The sequence below is a fragment of the Schistocerca piceifrons genome, unplaced genomic scaffold (assembly GCF_021461385.2).
Source record: "Schistocerca piceifrons isolate TAMUIC-IGC-003096 unplaced genomic scaffold, iqSchPice1.1 HiC_scaffold_1772, whole genome shotgun sequence".
Taxonomy (NCBI): domain Eukaryota; kingdom Metazoa; phylum Arthropoda; class Insecta; order Orthoptera; family Acrididae; genus Schistocerca; species Schistocerca piceifrons.
Window position 1 is genome coordinate 303,052 of NW_025727648.1, and position 20,759 is coordinate 323,810.

A 20,759-nucleotide genomic window follows, 5' to 3' on the forward strand; every position below is an offset into this window, starting at 1 on the left:
GCATCTTTTGCAGAACTGGAAAAACTCGACCGTGACAGGATTCGAACATGCAATCTTCGGATCCGAAGTCCGACGCCTTATCCATTAGGCCACACGGTCACTGGCGCAATATGCTTCCCCACACACACCTCATTGTCGCCATTTGTACGCTTGCCGGAATGAATTTCCCATCTTTGACGCAATTCTCCATCTCCAATTTCAGTACTAAAAAGGCGACGCTACTTCTTGCTGTGTCCCATCGCAAGTTACATTCAAGCCCTTGTGACGCTGATCAAACAAGAGGTTGCAAATCAGCTTCAATTGCTTACTGCCATCTCAGTCGCTTGCAGAAGGTGCCTCACCCTATGTCATACAATGGCGAGTTGCCTCTATTACCAAAGCGGCGGCGGCGCCGACGACGACGACGACAACCGCGAGGGTCTCTACCAGGGGTAGAAAATACATCACAAGAACTAAGTATTCCACGTCGGCATTCTCCGGAGACTGCCAAAAGCAGCAGTTTCTGGTGCCTACTTTAATAGCACCATTCGCACTATTCATTTGCGAGAGCATTTCTTAAATACCGAACCCATTCATAATTTTTTATATCCTTGACCGCTTTTTTCGAAAGATCTACGTTAGAAGGGGCTGTTACAAAATTCTTTTGCCTCCTGTGAGGATCGAACTCACGACCTCTGGTTTACTAGACCAGCGCTCTGCCACTGAGCTAAGGAGGCGCCGCCTAGTGCACATTTCGGGTACTTCAATCTTATGGACCAGTCAATCGGAGCCCTTCAGCTGGAAACGCACCGCATTAGCGACCATTATTTGTATTTAGTTAGCACAGCTGCTGCTTTCCTACACATCTCACACGATATCGATGTACGCCTAAAATTCCAAAACAACACTTTTATTTCATTTCAGAGCTACTTTCAGCTTCAAAAACCATTCCTCTGATATTCATACGAAGCTAGGCATCGTCGTAACCCGTTACGTTCATTACGCAAGGCTCACGAGAGGGGCGCAGGTTGCATCCGCGTAGACACAAAATTTTGCGCCGCCCTGCGTGGGGCTCGAACCCACGACCCTGAGATTAAGAGTCTCATGCTCTACCGACTGAGCTAGCCGGGCTCCACACAACGCGTCACGAGCCATACAGTATTTATGCGACCTGCGACCATCTATGGAAGATCCTTTTGACTACAGCTTATTTCCTGCTGCCACAAATGAGCTACAATTCCTATTCAATGAAATAAATTTTCCGAAAGGCATCAAATCTACTTGAAATGATACGTGGCTATCAGCACCATTATTCAACACACATGCTCGACTGTGCGCAGACGCCTGTGGCGCAGCTCTTGGGTCCTGAGTCAGACGCAGTAGTTCCAAAAATCTCTCCTGATCGGCACTGTGCCGAAAATTTCGCTACACAACCCCTTTGTCTTGCTTGAGCTTCAGGTAGACGCCGGTTTGCAGCCAGGAAGCGGACAGCAGCAACTTTCAACTAGATTTGTAGTACTCAAACAACTCAGTAAAACAGCATGCATCTTTTGCAGAACTGGAAAAACTCGACCGTGACAGGATTCGAACCTGCAATCTTCGGATCCGAAGTCCGACGCCTTATCCATTAGGCCACACGGTCACTGGCGCAATATGCTTCCCCACACACACCTCATTGTCGCCATTTGTACGCTTGCCGGAATGAATTTCCCATCTTTGACGCAATTCTCCATCTCCAATTTCAGTACTAAAAAGGCGACGCTACTTCTTGCTGTGTCCCATCGCAAGTTACATTCAAGCCCTTGTGACGCTGATCAAACAAGAGGTTGCAAATCAGCTTCAATTGCTTACTGCCATCTCAGTCGCTTGCAGAAGGTGCCTCACCCTATGTCATACAATGGCGAGTTGCCTCTATTACCAAAGCGGCGGCGGCGCCGACGACGACGACAACCGCGAGGGTCTCTACCAGGGGTAGAAAATACATCACAAGAACTAAGTATTCCACGTCGGCATTCTCCGGAGACTGCCAAAAGCAGCAGTTTCTGGTGCCTACTTTAATAGCACCATTCGCACTATTCATTTGCGAGAGCATTTCTTAAATACCGAACCCATTCATAATTTTTTATATCCTTGACCGCTTTTTTCGAAAGATCTACGTTAGAAGGGGCTGTTACAAAATTCTTTTGCCTCCTGTGAGGATCGAACTCACGACCTCTGGTTTACTAGACCAGCGCTCTGCCACTGAGCTAAGGAGGCGCCGCCTAGTGCACATTTCGGGTACTTCAATCTTATGGACCAGTCAATCGGAGCCCTTCAGCTGGAAACGCACCGCATTAGCGACCATTATTTGTATTTAGTTAGCACAGCTGCTGCTTTCCTACACATCTCACACGATATCGATGTACGCCTAAAATTCCAAAACAACACTTTTATTTCATTTCAGAGCTACTTTCAGCTTCAAAAACCATTCCTCTGATATTCATACGAAGCTAGGCATCGTCGTAACCCGTTACGTTCATTACGCAAGGCTCACGAGAGGGGCGCAGGTTGCATCCGCGTAGACACAAAATTTTGCGCCGCCCAGCGTGGGGCTCGAACCCACGACCCTGAGATTAAGAGTCTCATGCTCTACCGACTGAGCTAGCCGGGCTCCACACAACGCGTCACGAGCCATACAGTATTTATGCGACCTGCGACCATCTATGGAAGATCCTTTTGACTACAGCTTATTTCCTGCTGCCACAAATGAGCTACAATTCCTATTCAATGAAATAAATTTTCCGAAAGGCATCAAATCTACTTGAAATGATACGTGGCTATCAGCACCATTATTCAACACACATGCTCGACTGTGCGCAGACGCCTGTGGCGCAGCTCTTGGGTCCTGAGTCAGACGCAGTAGTTCCAAAAATCTCTCCTGATCGGCACTGTGCCGAAAATTTCGCTACACAACCCCTTTGTCTTGCTTGAGCTTCAGGTAGACGCCGGTTTGCAGCCAGGAAGCGGACAGCAGCAACTTTCAACTAGATTTGTAGTACTCAAACAACTCAGTAAAACAGCATGCATCTTTTGCAGAACTGGAAAAACTCGACCGTGACAGGATTCGAACATGCAATCTTCGGATCCGAAGTCCGACGCCTTATCCATTAGGCCACACGGTCACTGGCGCAATATGCTTCCCCACACACACCTCATTGTCGCCATTTGTACGCTTGCCGGAATGAATTTCCCATCTTTGACGCAATTCTCCATCTCCAATTTCAGTACTAAAAAGGCGACGCTACTTCTTGCTGTGTCCCATCGCAAGTTACATTCAAGCCCTTGTGACGCTGATCAAACAAGAGGTTGCAAATCAGCTTCAATTGCTTACTGCCATCTCAGTCGCTTGCAGAAGGTGCCTCACCCTATGTCATACAATGGCGAGTTGCCTCTATTACCAAAGCGGCGGCGGCGCCGACGACGACGACAACCGCGAGGGTCTCTACCAGGGGTAGAAAATACATCACAAGAACTAAGTATTCCACGTCGGCATTCTCCGGAGACTGCCAAAAGCAGCAGTTTCTGGTGCCTACTTTAATAGCACCATTCGCACTATTCATTTGCGAGAGCATTTCTTAAATACCGAACCCATTCATAATTTTTTATATCCTTGACCGCTTTTTTCGAAAGATCTACGTTAGAAGGGGCTGTTACAAAATTCTTTTGCCTCCTGTGAGGATCGAACTCACGACCTCTGGTTTACTAGACCAGCGCTCTGCCACTGAGCTAAGGAGGCGCCGCCTAGTGCACATTTCGGGTACTTCAATCTTATGGACCAGTCAATCGGAGCCCTTCAGCTGGAAACGCACCGCATTAGCGACCATTATTTGTATTTAGTTAGCACAGCTGCTGCTTTCCTACACATCTCACACGATATCGATGTACGCCTAAAATTCCAAAACAACACTTTTATTTCATTTCAGAGCTACTTTCAGCTTCAAAAACCATTCCTCTGATATTCATACGAAGCTAGGCATCGTCGTAACCCGTTACGTTCATTACGCAAGGCTCACGAGAGGGGCGCAGGTTGCATCCGCGTAGACACAAAATTTTGCGCCGCCCTGCGTGGGGCTCGAACCCACGACCCTGAGATTAAGAGTCTCATGCTCTACCGACTGAGCTAGCCGGGCTCCACACAACGCGTCACGAGCCATACAGTATTTATGCGACCTGCGACCATCTATGGAAGATCCTTTTGACTACAGCTTATTTCCTGCTGCCACAAATGAGCTACAATTCCTATTCAATGAAATAAATTTTCCGAAAGGCATCAAATCTACTTGAAATGATACGTGGCTATCAGCACCATTATTCAACACACATGCTCGACTGTGCGCAGACGCCTGTGGCGCAGCTCTTGGGTCCTGAGTCAGACGCAGTAGTTCCAAAAATCTCTCCTGATCGGCACTGTGCCGAAAATTTCGCTACACAACCCCTTTGTCTTGCTTGAGCTTCAGGTAGACGCCGGTTTGCAGCCAGGAAGCGGACAGCAGCAACTTTCAACTAGATTTGTAGTACTCAAACAACTCAGTAAAACAGCATGCATCTTTTGCAGAACTGGAAAAACTCGACCGTGACAGGATTCGAACCTGCAATCTTCGGATCCGAAGTCCGACGCCTTATCCATTAGGCCACACGGTCACTGGCGCAATATGCTTCCCCACACACACCTCATTGTCGCCATTTGTACGCTTGCCGGAATGAATTTCCCATCTTTGACGCAATTCTCCATCTCCAATTTCAGTACTAAAAAGGCGACGCTACTTCTTGCTGTGTCCCATCGCAAGTTACATTCAAGCCCTTGTGACGCTGATCAAACAAGAGGTTGCAAATCAGCTTCAATTGCTTACTGCCATCTCAGTCGCTTGCAGAAGGTGCCTCACCCTATGTCATACAATGGCGAGTTGCCTCTATTACCAAAGCGGCGGCGGCGCCGACGACGACGACGACGACAACCGCGAGGGTCTCTACCAGGGGTAGAAAATACATCACAAGAACTAAGTATTCCACGTCGGCATTCTCCGGAGACTGCCAAAAGCAGCAGTTTCTGGTGCCTACTTTAATAGCACCATTCGCACTATTCATTTGCGAGAGCATTTCTTAAATACCGAACCCATTCATAATTTTTTATATCCTTGACCGCTTTTTTCGAAAGATCTACGTTAGAAGGGGCTGTTACAAAATTCTTTTGCCTCCTCTGAGGATCTAACTCTGGTTTACTAGACCAGCGCTCTGCCACTGAGCTAAGGAGGCGCCGCCTAGTGCACATTTCGGGTACTTCAATCTTATGGACCAGTCAATCGGAGCCCTTCAGCTGGAAACGCACCGCATTAGCGACCATTATTTGTATTTAGTTAGCACAGCTGCTGCTTTCCTACACATCTCACACGATATCGATGTACGCCTAAAATTCCAAAACAACACTTTTATTTCATTTCAGAGCTACTTTCAGCTTCAAAAACCATTCCTCTGATATTCATACGAAGCTAGGCATCGTCGTAACCCGTTACGTTCATTACGCAAGGCTCACGAGAGGGGCGCAGGTTGCATCCGCGTAGACACAAAATTTTGCGCCGCCCTGCGTGGGGCTCGAACCCACGACCCTGAGATTAAGAGTCTCATGCTCTACCGACTGAGCTAGCCGGGCTCCACACAACGCGTCACGAGCCATACAGTATTTATGCGACCTGCGACCATCTATGGAAGATCCTTTTGACTACAGCTTATTTCCTGCTGCCACAAATGAGCTACAATTCCTATTCAATGAAATAAATTTTCCGAAAGGCATCAAATCTACTTGAAATGATACGTGGCTATCAGCACCATTATTCAACACACATGCTCGACTGTGCGCAGACGCCTGTGGCGCAGCTCTTGGGTCCTGAGTCAGACGCAGTAGTTCCAAAAATCTCTCCTGATCGGCACTGTGCCGAAAATTTCGCTACACAACCCCTTTGTCTTGCTTGAGCTTCAGGTAGACGCCGGTTTGCAGCCAGGAAGCGGACAGCAGCAACTTTCAACTAGATTTGTAGTACTCAAACAACTCAGTAAAACAGCATGCATCTTTTGCAGAACTGGAAAAACTCGACCGTGACAGGATTCGAACCTGCAATCTTCGGATCCGAAGTCCGACGCCTTATCCATTAGGCCACACGGTCACTGGCGCAATATGCTTCCCCACACACACCTCATTGTCGCCATTTGTACGCTTGCCGGAATGAATTTCCCATCTTTGACGCAATTCTCCATCTCCAATTTCAGTACTAAAAAGGCGACGCTACTTCTTGCTGTGTCCCATCGCAAGTTACATTCAAGCCCTTGTGACGCTGATCAAACAAGAGGTTGCAAATCAGCTTCAATTGCTTACTGCCATCTCAGTCGCTTGCAGAAGGTGCCTCACCCTATGTCATACAATGGCGAGTTGCCTCTATTACCAAAGCGGCGGCGGCGCCGACGACGACGACAACCGCGAGGGTCTCTACCAGGGGTAGAAAATACATCACAAGAACTAAGTATTCCACGTCGGCATTCTCCGGAGACTGCCAAAAGCAGCAGTTTCTGGTGCCTACTTTAATAGCACCATTCGCACTATTCATTTGCGAGAGCATTTCTTAAATACCGAACCCATTCATAATTTTTTATATCCTTGACCGCTTTTTTCGAAAGATCTACGTTAGAAGGGGCTGTTACAAAATTCTTTTGCCTCCTGTGAGGATCGAACTCACGACCTCTGGTTTACTAGACCAGCGCTCTGCCACTGAGCTAAGGAGGCGCCGCCTAGTGCACATTTCGGGTACTTCAATCTTATGGACCAGTCAATCGGAGCCCTTCAGCTGGAAACGCACCGCATTAGCGACCATTATTTGTATTTAGTTAGCACAGCTGCTGCTTTCCTACACATCTCACACGATATCGATGTACGCCTAAAATTCCAAAACAACACTTTTATTTCATTTCAGAGCTACTTTCAGCTTCAAAAACCATTCCTCTGATATTCATACGAAGCTAGGCATCGTCGTAACCCGTTACGTTCATTACGCAAGGCTCACGAGAGGGGCGCAGGTTGCATCCGCGTAGACACAAAATTTTGCGCCGCCCAGCGTGGGGCTCGAACCCACGACCCTGAGATTAAGAGTCTCATGCTCTACCGACTGAGCTAGCCGGGCTCCACACAACGCGTCACGAGCCATACAGTATTTATGCGACCTGCGACCATCTATGGAAGATCCTTTTGACTACAGCTTATTTCCTGCTGCCACAAATGAGCTACAATTCCTATTCAATGAAATAAATTTTCCGAAAGGCATCAAATCTACTTGAAATGATACGTGGCTATCAGCACCATTATTCAACACACATGCTCGACTGTGCGCAGACGCCTGTGGCGCAGCTCTTGGGTCCTGAGTCAGACGCAGTAGTTCCAAAAATCTCTCCTGATCGGCACTGTGCCGAAAATTTCGCTACACAACCCCTTTGTCTTGCTTGAGCTTCAGGTAGACGCCGGTTTGCAGCCAGGAAGCGGACAGCAGCAACTTTCAACTAGATTTGTAGTACTCAAACAACTCAGTAAAACAGCATGCATCTTTTGCAGAACTGGAAAAACTCGACCGTGACAGGATTCGAACCTGCAATCTTCGGATCCGAAGTCCGACGCCTTATCCATTAGGCCACACGGTCACTGGCGCAATATGCTTCCCCACACACACCTCATTGTCGCCATTTGTACGCTTGCCGGAATGAATTTCCCATCTTTGACGCAATTCTCCATCTCCAATTTCAGTACTAAAAAGGCGACGCTACTTCTTGCTGTGTCCCATCGCAAGTTACATTCAAGCCCTTGTGACGCTGATCAAACAAGAGGTTGCAAATCAGCTTCAATTGCTTACTGCCATCTCAGTCGCTTGCAGAAGGTGCCTCACCCTATGTCATACAATGGCGAGTTGCCTCTATTACCAAAGCGGCGGCGGCGCCGACGACGACGACAACCGCGAGGGTCTCTACCACGGGTAGAAAATACATCACAAGAACTAAGTATTCCACGTCGGCATTCTCCGGAGACTGCCAAAAGCAGCAGTTTCTGGTGCCTACTTTAATAGCACCATTCGCACTATTCATTTGCGAGAGCATTTCTTAAATACCGAACCCATTCATAATTTTTTATATCCTTGACCGCTTTTTTCGAAAGATCTACGTTAGAAGGGGCTGTTACAAAATTCTTTTGCCTCCTGTGAGGATCGAACTCACGACCTCTGGTTTACTAGACCAGCGCTCTGCCACTGAGCTAAGGAGGCGCCGCCTAGTGCACATTTCGGGTACTTCAATCTTATGGACCAGTCAATCGGAGCCCTTCAGCTGGAAACGCACCGCATTAGCGACCATTATTTGTATTTAGTTAGCACAGCTGCTGCTTTCCTACACATCTCACACGATATCGATGTACGCCTAAAATTCCAAAACAACACTTTTATTTCATTTCAGAGCTACTTTCAGCTTCAAAAACCATTCCTCTGATATTCATACGAAGCTAGGCATCGTCGTAACCCGTTACGTTCATTACGCAAGGCTCACGAGAGGGGCGCAGGTTGCATCCGCGTAGACACAAAATTTTGCGCCGCCCAGCGTGGGGCTCGAACCCACGACCCTGAGATTAAGAGTCTCATGCTCTACCGACTGAGCTAGCCGGGCTCCACACAACGCGTCACGAGCCATACAGTATTTATGCGACCTGCGACCATCTATGGAAGATCCTTTTGACTACAGCTTATTTCCTGCTGCCACAAATGAGCTACAATTCCTATTCAATGAAATAAATTTTCCGAAAGGCATCAAATCTACTTGAAATGATACGTGGCTATCAGCACCATTATTCAACACACATGCTCGACTGTGCGCAGACGCCTGTGGCGCAGCTCTTGGGTCCTGAGTCAGACGCAGTAGTTCCAAAAATCTCTCCTGATCGGCACTGTGCCGAAAATTTCGCTACACAACCCCTTTGTCTTGCTTGAGCTTCAGGTAGACGCCGGTTTGCAGCCAGGAAGCGGACAGCAGCAACTTTCAACTAGATTTGTAGTACTCAAACAACTCAGTAAAACAGCATGCATCTTTTGCAGAACTGGAAAAACTCGACCGTGACAGGATTCGAACCTGCAATCTTCGGATCCGAAGTCCGACGCCTTATCCATTAGGCCACACGGTCACTGGCGCAATATGCTTCCCCACACACACCTCATTGTCGCCATTTGTACGCTTGCCGGAATGAATTTCCCATCTTTGACGCAATTCTCCATCTCCAATTTCAGTACTAAAAAGGCGACGCTACTTCTTGCTGTGTCCCATCGCAAGTTACATTCAAGCCCTTGTGACGCTGATCAAACAAGAGGTTGCAAATCAGCTTCAATTGCTTACTGCCATCTCAGTCGCTTGCAGAAGGTGCCTCACCCTATGTCATACAATGGCGAGTTGCCTCTATTACCAAAGCGGCGGCGGCGTCGACGACGACGACAACCGCGAGGGTCTCTACCAGGGGTAGAAAATACATCACAAGAACTAAGTATTCCACGTCGGCATTCTCCGGAGACTGCCAAAAGCAGCAGTTTCTGGTGCCTACTTTAATAGCACCATTCGCACTATTCATTTGCGAGAGCATTTCTTAAATACCGAACCCATTCATAATTTTTTATATCCTTGACCGCTTTTTTCGAAAGATCTACGTTAGAAGGGGCTGTTACAAAATTCTTTTGCCTCCTGTGAGGATCGAACTCACGACCTCTGGTTTACTAGACCAGCGCTCTGCCACTGAGCTAAGGAGGCGCCGCCTAGTGCACATTTCGGGTACTTCAATCTTATGGACCAGTCAATCGGAGCCCTTCAGCTGGAAACGCACCGCATTAGCGACCATTATTTGTATTTAGTTAGCACAGCTGCTGCTTTCCTACACATCTCACACGATATCGATGTACGCCTAAAATTCCAAAACAACACTTTTATTTCATTTCAGAGCTACTTTCAGCTTCAAAAACCATTCCTCTGATATTCATACGAAGCTAGGCATCGTCGTAACCCGTTACGTTCATTACGCAAGGCTCACGAGAGGGGCGCAGGTTGCATCCGCGTAGACACAAAATTTTGCGCCGCCCAGCGTGGGGCTCGAACCCACGACCCTGAGATTAAGAGTCTCATGCTCTACCGACTGAGCTAGCCGGGCTCCACACAACGCGTCACGAGCCATACAGTACTTATGCGACCTGCGACCATCTATGGAAGATCCTTTTGACTACAGCTTATTTCCTGCTGCCACAAATGAGCTACAATTCCTATTCAATGAAATAAATTTTCCGAAAGGCATCAAATCTACTTGAAATGATACGTGGCTATCAGCACCATTATTCAACACACATGCTCGACTGTGCGCAGACGCCTGTGGCGCAGCTCTTGGGTCCTGAGTCAGACGCAGTAGTTCCAAAAATCTCTCCTGATCGGCACTGTGCCGAAAATTTCGCTACACAACCCCTTTGTCTTGCTTGAGCTTCAGGTAGACGCCGGTTTGCAGCCAGGAAGCGGACAGCAGCAACTTTCAACTAGATTTGTAGTACTCAAACAACTCAGTAAAACAGCATGCATCTTTTGCAGAACTGGAAAAACTCGACCGTGACAGGATTCGAACCTGCAATCTTCGGATCCGAAGTCCGAGGCCTTATCCATTAGGCCACACGGTCACTGGCGCAATATGCTTCCCCACACACACCTCATTGTCGCCATTTGTACGCTTGCCGGAATGAATTTCCCATCTTTGACGCAATTCTCCATCTCCAATTTCAGTACTAAAAAGGCGACGCTACTTCTTGCTGTGTCCCATCGCAAGTTACATTCAAGCCCTTGTGACGCTGATCAAACAAGAGGTTGCAAATCAGCTTCAATTGCTTACTGCCATCTCAGTCGCTTGCAGAAGGTGCCTCACCCTATGTCATACAATGGCGAGTTGCCTCTATTACCAAATCGGCGGCGGCGTCGACGACGACGACAACCGCGAGGGTCTCTACCAGGGGTAGAAAATACATCACAAGAACTAAGTATTCCACGTCGGCATTCTCCGGAGAATGCCAAAAGCAGCAGTTTCTGGTGCCTACTTTAATAGCACCATTCGCACTATTCATTTGCGAGAGCATTTCTTAAATACCGAACCCATTCATAATTTTTTATATCCTTGACCGCTTTTTTCGAAAGATCTACGTTAGAAGGGGCTGTTACAAAATTCTTTTGCCTCCTGTGAGGATCGAACTCACGACCTCTGGTTTACTAGACCAGCGCTCTGCCACTGAGCTAAGGAGGCGCCGCCTAGTGCACATTTCGGGTACTTCAATCTTATGGATCAGTCAATCGGAGCCCTTCAGCTGGAAACGCACCGCATTAGCGACCATTATTTGTATTTAGTTAGCACAGCTGCTGCTTTCCTACACATCTCACACGATATCGATGTACGCCTAAAATTCCAAAACAACACTTTTATTTCATTTCAGAGCTACTTTCAGCTTCAAAAACCATTCCTCTGATATTCATACGAAGCTAGGCATCGTCGTAAACCGTTACGTTCATTACGCAAGGCTCACGAGAGGGGCGCAGGTTGCATCCGCGTAGACACAAAATTTTGCGCCGCCCAGCGTGGGGCTCGAACCCACGACCCTAAGATTAAGAGTCTCATGCTCTACCGACTGAGCTAGCCGGGCTCCACACAACGCGTCACGAGCCATACAGTATTTATGCGACCTGCGACCATCTATGGAAGATCCTTTTGACTACAGCTTATTTCCTGCTGCCACAAATGAGCTACAATTCCTATTCAATGAAATAAATTTTCCGAAAGGCATCAAATCTACTTGAAATGATACGTGGCTATCAGCACCATTATTCAACACACATGCTCGACTGTGCGCAGACGCCTGTGGCGCAGCTCTTGGGTCCTGAGTCAGACGCAGTAGTTCCAAAAATCTCTCCTGATCGGCACTGTGCCGAAAATTTCGCTACACAACCCCTTTGTCTTGCTTGAGCTTCAGGTAGACGCCGGTTTGCAGCCAGGAAGCGGACAGCAGCAACTTTCAACTAGATTTGTAGTACTCAAACAACTCAGTAAAACAGCATGCATCTTTTGCAGAACTGGAAAAACTCGACCGTGACAGGATTCGAACCTGCAATCTTCGGATCCGAAGTCCGACGCCTTATCCATTAGGCCACACGGTCACTGGCGCAATATGCTTCCCCACACACACCTCATTGTCGCCATTTGTACGCTTGCCGGAATGAATTTCCCATCTTTGACGCAATTCTCCATCTCCAATTTCAGTACTAAAAAGGCGACGCTACTTCTTGCTGTGTCCCATCGCAAGTTACATTCAAGCCCTTGTGACGCTGATCAAACAAGAGGTTGCAAATCAGCTTCAATTGCTTACTGCCATCTCAGTCGCTTGCAGAAGGTGCCTCACCCTATGTCATACAATGGCGAGTTGCCTCTATTACCAAAGCGGCGGCGGCGCCGACGACGACGACAACCGCGAGGGTCTCTACCAGGGGTAGAAAATACATCACAAGAACTAAGTATTCCACGTCGGCATTCTCCGGAGACTGCCAAAAGCAGCAGTTTCTGGTGCCTACTTTAATAGCACCATTCGCACTATTCATTTGCGAGAGCATTTCTTAAATACCGAACCCATTCATAATTTTTTATATCCTTGACCGCTTTTTTCGAAAGATCTACGTTAGAAGGGGCTGTTACAAAATTCTTTTGCCTCCTGTGAGGATCGAACTCACGACCTCTGGTTTACTAGACCAGCGCTCTGCCACTGAGCTAAGGAGGCGCCGCCTAGTGCACATTTCGGGTACTTCAATCTTATGGACCAGTCAATCGGAGCCCTTCAGCTGGAAACGCACCGCATTAGCGACCATTATTTGTATTTAGTTAGCACAGCTGCTGCTTTCCTACACATCTCACACGATATCGATGTACGCCTAAAATTCCAAAACAACACTTTTATTTCATTTCAGAGCTACTTTCAGCTTCAAAAACCATTCCTCTGATATTCATACGAAGCTAGGCATCGTCGTAACCCGTTACGTTCATTACGCAAGGCTCACGAGAGGGGCGCAGGTTGCATCCGCGTAGACACAAAATTTTGCGCCGCCCAGCGTGGGGCTCGAACCCACGACCCTGAGATTAAGAGTCTCATGCTCTACCGACTGAGCTAGCCGGGCTCCACACAACGCGTCACGAGCCATACAGTATTTATGCGACCTGCGACCATCTATGGAAGATCCTTTTGACTACAGCTTATTTCCTGCTGCCACAAATGAGCTACAATTCCTATTCAATGAAATAAATTTTCCGAAAGGCATCAAATCTACTTGAAATGATACGTGGCTATCAGCACCATTATTCAACACACATGCTCGACTGTGCGCAGACGCCTGTGGCGCAGCTCTTGGGTCCTGAGTCAGACGCAGTAGTTCCAAAAATCTCTCCTGATCGGCACTGTGCCGAAAATTTCGCTACACAACCCCTTTGTCTTGCTTGAGCTTCAGGTAGACGCCGGTTTGCAGCCAGGAAGCGGACAGCAGCAACTTTCAACTAGATTTGTAGTACTCAAACAACTCAGTAAAACAGCATGCATCTTTTGCAGAACTGGAAAAACTCGACCGTGACAGGATTCGAACCTGCAATCTTCGGATCCGAAGTCCGACGCCTTATCCATTAGGCCACACGGTCACTGGCGCAATATGCTTCCCCACACACACCTCATTGTCGCCATTTGTACGCTTGCCGGAATGAATTTCCCATCTTTGACGCAATTCTCCATCTCCAATTTCAGTACTAAAAAGGCGACGCTACTTCTTGCTGTGTCCCATCGCAAGTTACATTCAAGCCCTTGTGACGCTGATCAAACAAGAGGTTGCAAATCAGCTTCAATTGCTTACTGCCATCTCAGTCGCTTGCAGAAGGTGCCTCACCCTATGTCATACAATGGCGAGTTGCCTCTATTACCAAAGCGGCGGCGGCGCCGACGACGACGACAACCGCGAGGGTCTCTACCAGGGGTAGAAAATACATCACAAGAACTAAGTATTCCACGTCGGCATTCTCCGGAGACTGCCAAAAGCAGCAGTTTCTGGTGCCTACTTTAATAGCACCATTCGCACTATTCATTTGCGAGAGCATTTCTTAAATACCGAACCCATTCATAATTTTTTATATCCTTGACCGCTTTTTTCGAAAGATCTACGTTAGAAGGGGCTGTTACAAAATTCTTTTGCCTCCTGTGAGGATCGAACTCACGACCTCTGGTTTACTAGACCAGCGCTCTGCCACTGAGCTAAGGAGGCGCCGCCTAGTGCACATTTCGGGTACTTCAATCTTATGGACCAGTCAATCGGAGCCCTTCAGCTGGAAACGCACCGCATTAGCGACCATTATTTGTATTTAGTTAGCACAGCTGCTGCTTTCCTACACATCTCACACGATATCGATGTACGCCTAAAATTCCAAAACAACACTTTTATTTCATTTCAGAGCTACTTTCAGCTTCAAAAACCATTCCTCTGATATTCATACGAAGCTAGGCATCGTCGTAACCCGTTACGTTCATTACGCAAGGCTCACGAGAGGGGCGCAGGTTGCATCCGCGTAGACACAAAATTTTGCGCCGCCCAGCGTGGGGCTCGAACCCACGACCCTGAGATTAAGAGTCTCATGCTCTACCGACTGAGCTAGCCGGGCTCCACACAACGCGTCACGAGCCATACAGTATTTATGCGACCTGCGACCATCTATGGAAGATCCTTTTGACTACAGCTTATTTCCTGCTGCCACAAATGAGCTACAATTCCTATTCAATGAAATAAATTTTCCGAAAGGCATCAAATCTACTTGAAATGATACGTGGCTATCAGCACCATTATTCAACACACATGCTCGACTGTGCGCAGACGCCTGTGGCGCAGCTCTTGGGTCCTGAGTCAGACGCAGTAGTTCCAAAAATCTCTCCTGATCGGCACTGTGCCGAAAATTTCGCTACACAACCCCTTTGTCTTGCTTGAGCTTCAGGTAGACGCCGGTTTGCAGCCAGGAAGCGGACAGCAGCAACTTTCAACTAGATTTGTAGTACTCAAACAACTCAGTAAAACAGCATGCATCTTTTGCAGAACTGGAAAAACTCGACCGTGACAGGATTCGAACCTGCAATCTTCGGATCCGAAGTCCGACGCCTTATCCATTAGGCCACACGGTCACTGGCGCAATATGCTTCCCCACACACACCTCATTGTCGCCATTTGTACGCTTGCCGGAATGAATTTCCCATCTTTGACGCAATTCTCCATCTCCAATTTCAGTACTAAAAAGGCGACGCTACTTCTTGCTGTGTCCCATCGCAAGTTACATTCAAGCCCTTGTGACGCTGATCAAACAAGAGGTTGCAAATCAGCTTCAATTGCTTACTGCCATCTCAGTCGCTTGCAGAAGGTGCCTCACCCTATGTCATACAATGGCGAGTTGCCTCTATTACCAAAGCGGCGGCGGCGTCGACGACGACGACAACCGCGAGGGTCTCTACCAGGGGTAGAAAATACATCACAAGAACTAAGTATTCCACGTCGGCATTCTCCGGAGACTGCCAAAAGCAGCAGTTTCTGGTGCCTACTTTAATAGCACCATTCGCACTATTCATTTGCGAGAGCATTTCTTAAATACCGAACCCATTCATAATTTTTTATATCCTTGACCGCTTTTTTCGAAAGATCTACGTTAGAAGGGGCTGTTACAAAATTCTTTTGCCTCCTGTGAGGATCGAACTCACGACCTCTGGTTTACTAGACCAGCGCTCTGCCACTGAGCTAAGGAGGCGCCGCCTAGTGCACATTTCGGGTACTTCAATCTTATGGACCAGTCAATCGGAGCCCTTCAGCTGGAAACGCACCGCATTAGCGACCATTATTTGTATTTAGTTAGCACAGCTGCTGCTTTCCTACACATCTCACACGATATCGATGTACGCCTAAAATTCCAAAACAACACTTTTATTTCATTTCAGAGCTACTTTCAGCTTCAAAAACCATTCCTCTGATATTCATACGAAGCTAGGCATCGTCGTAACCCGTTACGTTCATTACGCAAGGCTCACGAGAGGGGCGCAGGTTGCATCCGCGTAGACACAAAATTTTGCGCCGCCCAGCGTGGGGCTCGAACCCACGACCCTGAGATTAAGAGTCTCATGCTCTACCGACTGAGCTAGCCGGGCTCCACACAACGCGTCACGAGCCATACAGTACTTATGCGACCTGCGACCATCTATGGAAGATCCTTTTGACTACAGCTTATTTCCTGCTGCCACAAATGAGCTACAATTCCTATTCAATGAAATAAATTTTCCGAAAGGCATCAAATCTACTTGAAATGATACGTGGCTATCAGCACCATTATTCAACACACATGCTCGACTGTGCGCAGACGCCTGTGGCGCAGCTCTTGGGTCCTGAGTCAGACGCAGTAGTTCCAAAAATCTCTCCTGATCGGCACTGTGCCGAAAATTTCGCTACACAACCCCTTTGTCTTGCTTGAGCTTCAGGTAGACGCCGGTTTGCAGCCAGGAAGCGGACAGCAGCAACTTTCAACTAGATTTGTAGTACTCAAACAACTCAGTAAAACAGCATGCATCTTTTGCAGAACTGGAAAAACTCGACCGTGACAGGATTCGAACCTGCAATCTTCGGATCCGAAGTCCGAGGCCTTATCCATTAGGCCACACGGTCACTGGCGCAATATGCTTCCCCACACACACCTCATTGTCGCCATTTGTACGCTTGCCGGAATGAATTTCCCATCTTTGACGCAATTCTCCATCTCCAATTTCAGTACTAAAAAGGCGACGCTACTTCTTGCTGTGTCCCATCGCAAGTTACATTCAAGCCCTTGTGACGCTGATCAAACAAGAGGTTGCAAATCAGCTTCAATTGCTTACTGCCATCTCAGTCGCTTGCAGAAGGTGCCTCACCCTATGTCATACAATGGCGAGTTGCCTCTATTACCAAATCGGCGGCGGCGTCGACGACGACGACAACCGCGAGGGTCTCTACCAGGGGTAGAAAATACATCACAAGAACTAAGTATTCCACGTCGGCATTCTCCGGAGAATGCCAAAAGCAGCAGTTTCTGGTGCCTACTTTAATAGCACCATTCGCACTATTCATTTGCGAGAGCATTTCTTAAATACCGAACCCATTCATAATTTTTTATATCCTTGACCGCTTTTTTCGAAAGATCTACGTTAGAAGGGGCTGTTACAAAATTCTTTTGCCTCCTGTGAGGATCGAACTCACGACCTCTGGTTTACTAGACCAGCGCTCTGCCACTGAGCTAAGGAGGCGCCGCCTAGTGCACATTTCGGGTACTTCAATCTTATGGATCAGTCAATCGGAGCCCTTCAGCTGGAAACGCACCGCATTAGCGACCATTATTTGTATTTAGTTAGCACAGCTGCTGCTTTCCTACACATCTCACACGATATCGATGTACGCCTAAAATTCCAAAACAACACTTTTATTTCATTTCAGAGCTACTTTCAGCTTCAAAAACCATTCCTCTGATATTCATACGAAGCTAGGCATCGTCGTAAACCGTTACGTTCATTACGCAAGGCTCACGAGAGGGGCGCAGGTTGCATCCGCGTAGACACAAAATTTTGCGCCGCCCAGCGTGGGGCTCGAACCCACGACCCTAAGATTAAGAGTCTCATGCTCTACCGACTGAGCTAGCCGGGCTCCACACAACGCGTCACGAGCCATACAGTATTTATGCGACCTGCGACCATCTATGGAAGATCCTTTTGACTACAGCTTATTTCCTGCTGCCACAAATGAGCTACAATTCCTATTCAATGAAATAAATTTTCCGAAAGGCATCAAATCTACTTGAAATGATACGTGGCTATCAGCACCATTATTCAACACACATGCTCGACTGTGCGCAGACGCCTGTGGCGCAGCTCTTGGGTCCTGAGTCAGACGCAGTAGTTCCAAAAATCTCTCCTGATCGGCACTGTGCCGAAAATTTCGCTACACAACCCCTTTGTCTTGCTTGAGCTTCAGGTAGACGCCGGTTTGCAGCCAGGAAGCGGACAGCAGCAACTTTCAACTAGATTTGTAGTACTCAAACAACTCAGTAAAACAGCATGCATCTTTTGCAGAACTGGAAAAACTCGACCGTGACAGGATTCGAACCTGCAATCTTCGGATCCGAAGTCCGACGCCTTATCCATTAGGCCACACGGTCACTGGCGCAATATGCTTCCCCACACACACCTCATTGTCGCCATTTGTACGCTTGCCGGAATGAATTTCCCATCTTTGACGCAATTCTCCATCTCCAATTTCAGTACTAAAAAGGCGACGCTACTTCTTGCTGTGTCCCATCGCAAGTTACATTCAAGCCCTTGTGACGCTGATCAAACAAGAGGTTGCAAATCAGCTTCAATTGCTTACTGCCATCTCAGTCGCTTGCAGAAGGTGCCTCACCCTATGTCATACAATGGCGAGTTGCCTCTATTACCAAAGCGGCGGCGGCGCCGACGACGACGACAACCGCGAGGGTCTCTACCAGGGGTAGAAAATACATCACAAGAACTAAGTATTCCACGTCGGCATTCTCCGGAGACTGCCAAAAGCAGCAGTTTCTGGTGCCTACTTTAATAGCACCATTCGCACTATTCATTTGCGAGAGCATTTCTTAAATACCGAACCCATTCATAATTTTTTATATCCTTGACCGCTTTTTTCGAAAGATCTACGTTAGAAGGGGCTGTTACAAAATTCTTTTGCCTCCTGTGAGGATCGAACTCACGACCTCTGGTTTACTAGACCAGCGCTCTGCCACTGAGCTAAGGAGGCGCCGCCTAGTGCACATTTCGGGTACTTCAATCTTATGGACCAGTCAATCGGAGCCCTTCAGCTGGAAACGCACCGCATTAGCGACCATTATTTGTATTTAGTTAGCACAGCTGCTGCTTTCCTACACATCTCACACGATATCGATGTACGCCTAAAATTCCAAAACAACACTTTTATTTCATTTCAGAGCTACTTTCAGCTTCAAAAACCATTCCTCTGATATTCATACGAAGCTAGGCATCGTCGTAACCCGTTACGTTCATTACGCAAGGCTCACGAGAGGGGCGCAGGTTGCATCCGCGTAGACACAAAATTTTGCGCCGCCCAGCGTGGGGCTCGAACCCACGACCCTGAGATTAAGAGTCTCATGCTCTACCGACTGAGCTAGCCGGGCTCCACACAACGCGTCACGAGCCATACAGTATTTATGCGACCTGCGACCATCTATGGAAGATCCTTTTGACTACAGCTTATTTCCTGCTGCCACAAATGAGCTACAATTCCTATTCAATGAAATAAATTTTCCGAAAGGCATCAAATCTACTTGAAATGATACGTGGCTATCAGCACCATTATTCAACACACATGCTCGACTGTGCGCAGACGCCTGTGGCGCAGCTCTTGGGTCCTGAGTCAGACGCAGTAGTTCCAAAAATCTCTCCTGATCGGCACTGTGCCGAAAATTTCGCTACACAACCCCTTTGTCTTGCTTGAGCTTCAGGTAGACGCCGGTTTGCAGCCAGGAAGCGGACAGCAGCAACTTTCAACTAGATTTGTAGTACTCAAACAACTCAGTAAAACAGCATGCATCTTTTGCAGAACTGGAAAAACTCGACCGTGACAGGATTCGAACCTGCAATCTTCGGATCCGAAGTCCGACGCCTTATCCATTAGGCCACACGGTCACTGGCGCAATATGCTTCCCCACACACACCTCATTGTCGCCATTTGTACGCTTGCCGGAATGAATTTCCCATCTTTGACGCAATTCTCCATCTCCAATTTCAGTACTAAAAAGGCGACGCTACTTCTTGCTGTGTCCCATCGCAAGTTACATTCAAGCCCTTGTGACGCTGATCAAACAAGAGGTTGCAAATCAGCTTCAATTGCTTACTGCCATCTCAGTCGCTTGCAGAAGGTGCCTCACCCTATGTCATACAATGGCGAGTTGCCTCTATTACCAAAGCGGCGGCGGCGTCGACGACGACGACAACCGCGAGGGTCTCTACCAGGGGTAGAAAATACATCACAAGAACTAAGTATTCCACGTCGGCATTCTCCGGAGACTGTCAAAGGCAGCAGTTTCTGGTGCCTACTTTAATAGCACCATTCGCACTATTCATTTGCGAGAGCATTTCTTAAATACCGAACCCATTCATAATTTTTTATATCCTTGACCGCTTTTTTCGAAAGATCTACGTTAGAAGGGGCTGTTACAAAATTCTTTTGCCTCCTGTGAGGATCGAACTCACGACCTCTGGTTTACTAGACCAGCGCTCTGCCACTGAGCTAAGGAGGCGCCGCCTAGTGCACATTTCGGGTACTTCAATCTTATGGACCAGTCAATCGGAGCCCTTCAGCTGGAAACGCACCGCATTAGCGACCATTATTTGTATTTAGTTAGCACAGCTGCTGCTTTCCTACACATCTCACACGATATCGATGTACGCCTAAAATTCCAAAACAACACTTTTATTTCATTTCAGAGCTACTTTCAGCTTCAAAAACCATTCCTCTGATATTCATACGAAGTTAGGCATCGTCGTAAACCGTTACGTTCATTACGCAAGGCTCACGAGAGGGGCGCAGGTTGCATC

General features: G+C 47.7%; 40 non-coding genes across 40 annotated transcripts; all 40 read right to left on the reverse strand.

Moving 5' to 3' along the window:
* Positions 1-26: 26 nt before the first annotated feature.
* Trnar-ucg lies at positions 27-99 on the reverse strand. Its single transcript has one exon. It is a non-coding gene; the product is annotated as a tRNA-Arg (tRNA).
* Positions 100-644: 545 nt separating this feature from the next.
* Positions 645-716, reverse strand: Trnat-agu. Its single transcript has one exon. It is a non-coding gene; the product is annotated as a tRNA-Thr (tRNA).
* A 321-nt stretch (positions 717-1,037) lies between these two features.
* Positions 1,038-1,110, reverse strand: Trnak-cuu. Its single transcript has one exon. It is a non-coding gene; the product is annotated as a tRNA-Lys (tRNA).
* Positions 1,111-1,548: 438 nt separating this feature from the next.
* On the reverse strand, positions 1,549-1,621 carry Trnar-ucg. Its single transcript has one exon. It is a non-coding gene; the product is annotated as a tRNA-Arg (tRNA).
* A 542-nt stretch (positions 1,622-2,163) lies between these two features.
* Positions 2,164-2,235, reverse strand: Trnat-agu. The gene has a single exon. It is a non-coding gene; the product is annotated as a tRNA-Thr (tRNA).
* A 321-nt stretch (positions 2,236-2,556) lies between these two features.
* On the reverse strand, positions 2,557-2,629 carry Trnak-cuu. The gene has a single exon. It is a non-coding gene; the product is annotated as a tRNA-Lys (tRNA).
* Positions 2,630-3,067: 438 nt separating this feature from the next.
* On the reverse strand, positions 3,068-3,140 carry Trnar-ucg. The gene has a single exon. It is a non-coding gene; the product is annotated as a tRNA-Arg (tRNA).
* A 542-nt stretch (positions 3,141-3,682) lies between these two features.
* On the reverse strand, positions 3,683-3,754 carry Trnat-agu. The gene has a single exon. It is a non-coding gene; the product is annotated as a tRNA-Thr (tRNA).
* Positions 3,755-4,075: 321 nt separating this feature from the next.
* Trnak-cuu lies at positions 4,076-4,148 on the reverse strand. The gene has a single exon. It is a non-coding gene; the product is annotated as a tRNA-Lys (tRNA).
* A 438-nt stretch (positions 4,149-4,586) lies between these two features.
* Trnar-ucg lies at positions 4,587-4,659 on the reverse strand. The gene has a single exon. It is a non-coding gene; the product is annotated as a tRNA-Arg (tRNA).
* Positions 4,660-5,592: 933 nt separating this feature from the next.
* On the reverse strand, positions 5,593-5,665 carry Trnak-cuu. The gene has a single exon. It is a non-coding gene; the product is annotated as a tRNA-Lys (tRNA).
* Positions 5,666-6,103: 438 nt separating this feature from the next.
* On the reverse strand, positions 6,104-6,176 carry Trnar-ucg. The gene has a single exon. It is a non-coding gene; the product is annotated as a tRNA-Arg (tRNA).
* A 542-nt stretch (positions 6,177-6,718) lies between these two features.
* Positions 6,719-6,790, reverse strand: Trnat-agu. Its single transcript has one exon. It is a non-coding gene; the product is annotated as a tRNA-Thr (tRNA).
* A 321-nt stretch (positions 6,791-7,111) lies between these two features.
* Trnak-cuu lies at positions 7,112-7,184 on the reverse strand. The gene has a single exon. It is a non-coding gene; the product is annotated as a tRNA-Lys (tRNA).
* Positions 7,185-7,622: 438 nt separating this feature from the next.
* Trnar-ucg lies at positions 7,623-7,695 on the reverse strand. The gene has a single exon. It is a non-coding gene; the product is annotated as a tRNA-Arg (tRNA).
* Positions 7,696-8,237: 542 nt separating this feature from the next.
* Trnat-agu lies at positions 8,238-8,309 on the reverse strand. Its single transcript has one exon. It is a non-coding gene; the product is annotated as a tRNA-Thr (tRNA).
* Positions 8,310-8,630: 321 nt separating this feature from the next.
* Positions 8,631-8,703, reverse strand: Trnak-cuu. The gene has a single exon. It is a non-coding gene; the product is annotated as a tRNA-Lys (tRNA).
* A 438-nt stretch (positions 8,704-9,141) lies between these two features.
* Trnar-ucg lies at positions 9,142-9,214 on the reverse strand. Its single transcript has one exon. It is a non-coding gene; the product is annotated as a tRNA-Arg (tRNA).
* Positions 9,215-9,756: 542 nt separating this feature from the next.
* On the reverse strand, positions 9,757-9,828 carry Trnat-agu. Its single transcript has one exon. It is a non-coding gene; the product is annotated as a tRNA-Thr (tRNA).
* Positions 9,829-10,149: 321 nt separating this feature from the next.
* Positions 10,150-10,222, reverse strand: Trnak-cuu. The gene has a single exon. It is a non-coding gene; the product is annotated as a tRNA-Lys (tRNA).
* Positions 10,223-10,660: 438 nt separating this feature from the next.
* Trnar-ucg lies at positions 10,661-10,733 on the reverse strand. Its single transcript has one exon. It is a non-coding gene; the product is annotated as a tRNA-Arg (tRNA).
* A 542-nt stretch (positions 10,734-11,275) lies between these two features.
* Positions 11,276-11,347, reverse strand: Trnat-agu. Its single transcript has one exon. It is a non-coding gene; the product is annotated as a tRNA-Thr (tRNA).
* A 321-nt stretch (positions 11,348-11,668) lies between these two features.
* On the reverse strand, positions 11,669-11,741 carry Trnak-cuu. Its single transcript has one exon. It is a non-coding gene; the product is annotated as a tRNA-Lys (tRNA).
* Positions 11,742-12,179: 438 nt separating this feature from the next.
* Trnar-ucg lies at positions 12,180-12,252 on the reverse strand. Its single transcript has one exon. It is a non-coding gene; the product is annotated as a tRNA-Arg (tRNA).
* Positions 12,253-12,794: 542 nt separating this feature from the next.
* Positions 12,795-12,866, reverse strand: Trnat-agu. The gene has a single exon. It is a non-coding gene; the product is annotated as a tRNA-Thr (tRNA).
* Positions 12,867-13,187: 321 nt separating this feature from the next.
* Positions 13,188-13,260, reverse strand: Trnak-cuu. The gene has a single exon. It is a non-coding gene; the product is annotated as a tRNA-Lys (tRNA).
* A 438-nt stretch (positions 13,261-13,698) lies between these two features.
* Trnar-ucg lies at positions 13,699-13,771 on the reverse strand. Its single transcript has one exon. It is a non-coding gene; the product is annotated as a tRNA-Arg (tRNA).
* Positions 13,772-14,313: 542 nt separating this feature from the next.
* On the reverse strand, positions 14,314-14,385 carry Trnat-agu. Its single transcript has one exon. It is a non-coding gene; the product is annotated as a tRNA-Thr (tRNA).
* A 321-nt stretch (positions 14,386-14,706) lies between these two features.
* On the reverse strand, positions 14,707-14,779 carry Trnak-cuu. The gene has a single exon. It is a non-coding gene; the product is annotated as a tRNA-Lys (tRNA).
* Positions 14,780-15,217: 438 nt separating this feature from the next.
* Positions 15,218-15,290, reverse strand: Trnar-ucg. Its single transcript has one exon. It is a non-coding gene; the product is annotated as a tRNA-Arg (tRNA).
* A 542-nt stretch (positions 15,291-15,832) lies between these two features.
* Trnat-agu lies at positions 15,833-15,904 on the reverse strand. Its single transcript has one exon. It is a non-coding gene; the product is annotated as a tRNA-Thr (tRNA).
* A 321-nt stretch (positions 15,905-16,225) lies between these two features.
* Trnak-cuu lies at positions 16,226-16,298 on the reverse strand. Its single transcript has one exon. It is a non-coding gene; the product is annotated as a tRNA-Lys (tRNA).
* Positions 16,299-16,736: 438 nt separating this feature from the next.
* On the reverse strand, positions 16,737-16,809 carry Trnar-ucg. Its single transcript has one exon. It is a non-coding gene; the product is annotated as a tRNA-Arg (tRNA).
* A 542-nt stretch (positions 16,810-17,351) lies between these two features.
* On the reverse strand, positions 17,352-17,423 carry Trnat-agu. The gene has a single exon. It is a non-coding gene; the product is annotated as a tRNA-Thr (tRNA).
* A 321-nt stretch (positions 17,424-17,744) lies between these two features.
* On the reverse strand, positions 17,745-17,817 carry Trnak-cuu. The gene has a single exon. It is a non-coding gene; the product is annotated as a tRNA-Lys (tRNA).
* Positions 17,818-18,255: 438 nt separating this feature from the next.
* On the reverse strand, positions 18,256-18,328 carry Trnar-ucg. The gene has a single exon. It is a non-coding gene; the product is annotated as a tRNA-Arg (tRNA).
* Positions 18,329-18,870: 542 nt separating this feature from the next.
* On the reverse strand, positions 18,871-18,942 carry Trnat-agu. The gene has a single exon. It is a non-coding gene; the product is annotated as a tRNA-Thr (tRNA).
* A 321-nt stretch (positions 18,943-19,263) lies between these two features.
* On the reverse strand, positions 19,264-19,336 carry Trnak-cuu. Its single transcript has one exon. It is a non-coding gene; the product is annotated as a tRNA-Lys (tRNA).
* A 438-nt stretch (positions 19,337-19,774) lies between these two features.
* Positions 19,775-19,847, reverse strand: Trnar-ucg. Its single transcript has one exon. It is a non-coding gene; the product is annotated as a tRNA-Arg (tRNA).
* A 542-nt stretch (positions 19,848-20,389) lies between these two features.
* Positions 20,390-20,461, reverse strand: Trnat-agu. The gene has a single exon. It is a non-coding gene; the product is annotated as a tRNA-Thr (tRNA).
* Between the last annotated feature and the right edge of the window lie 298 nt (positions 20,462-20,759).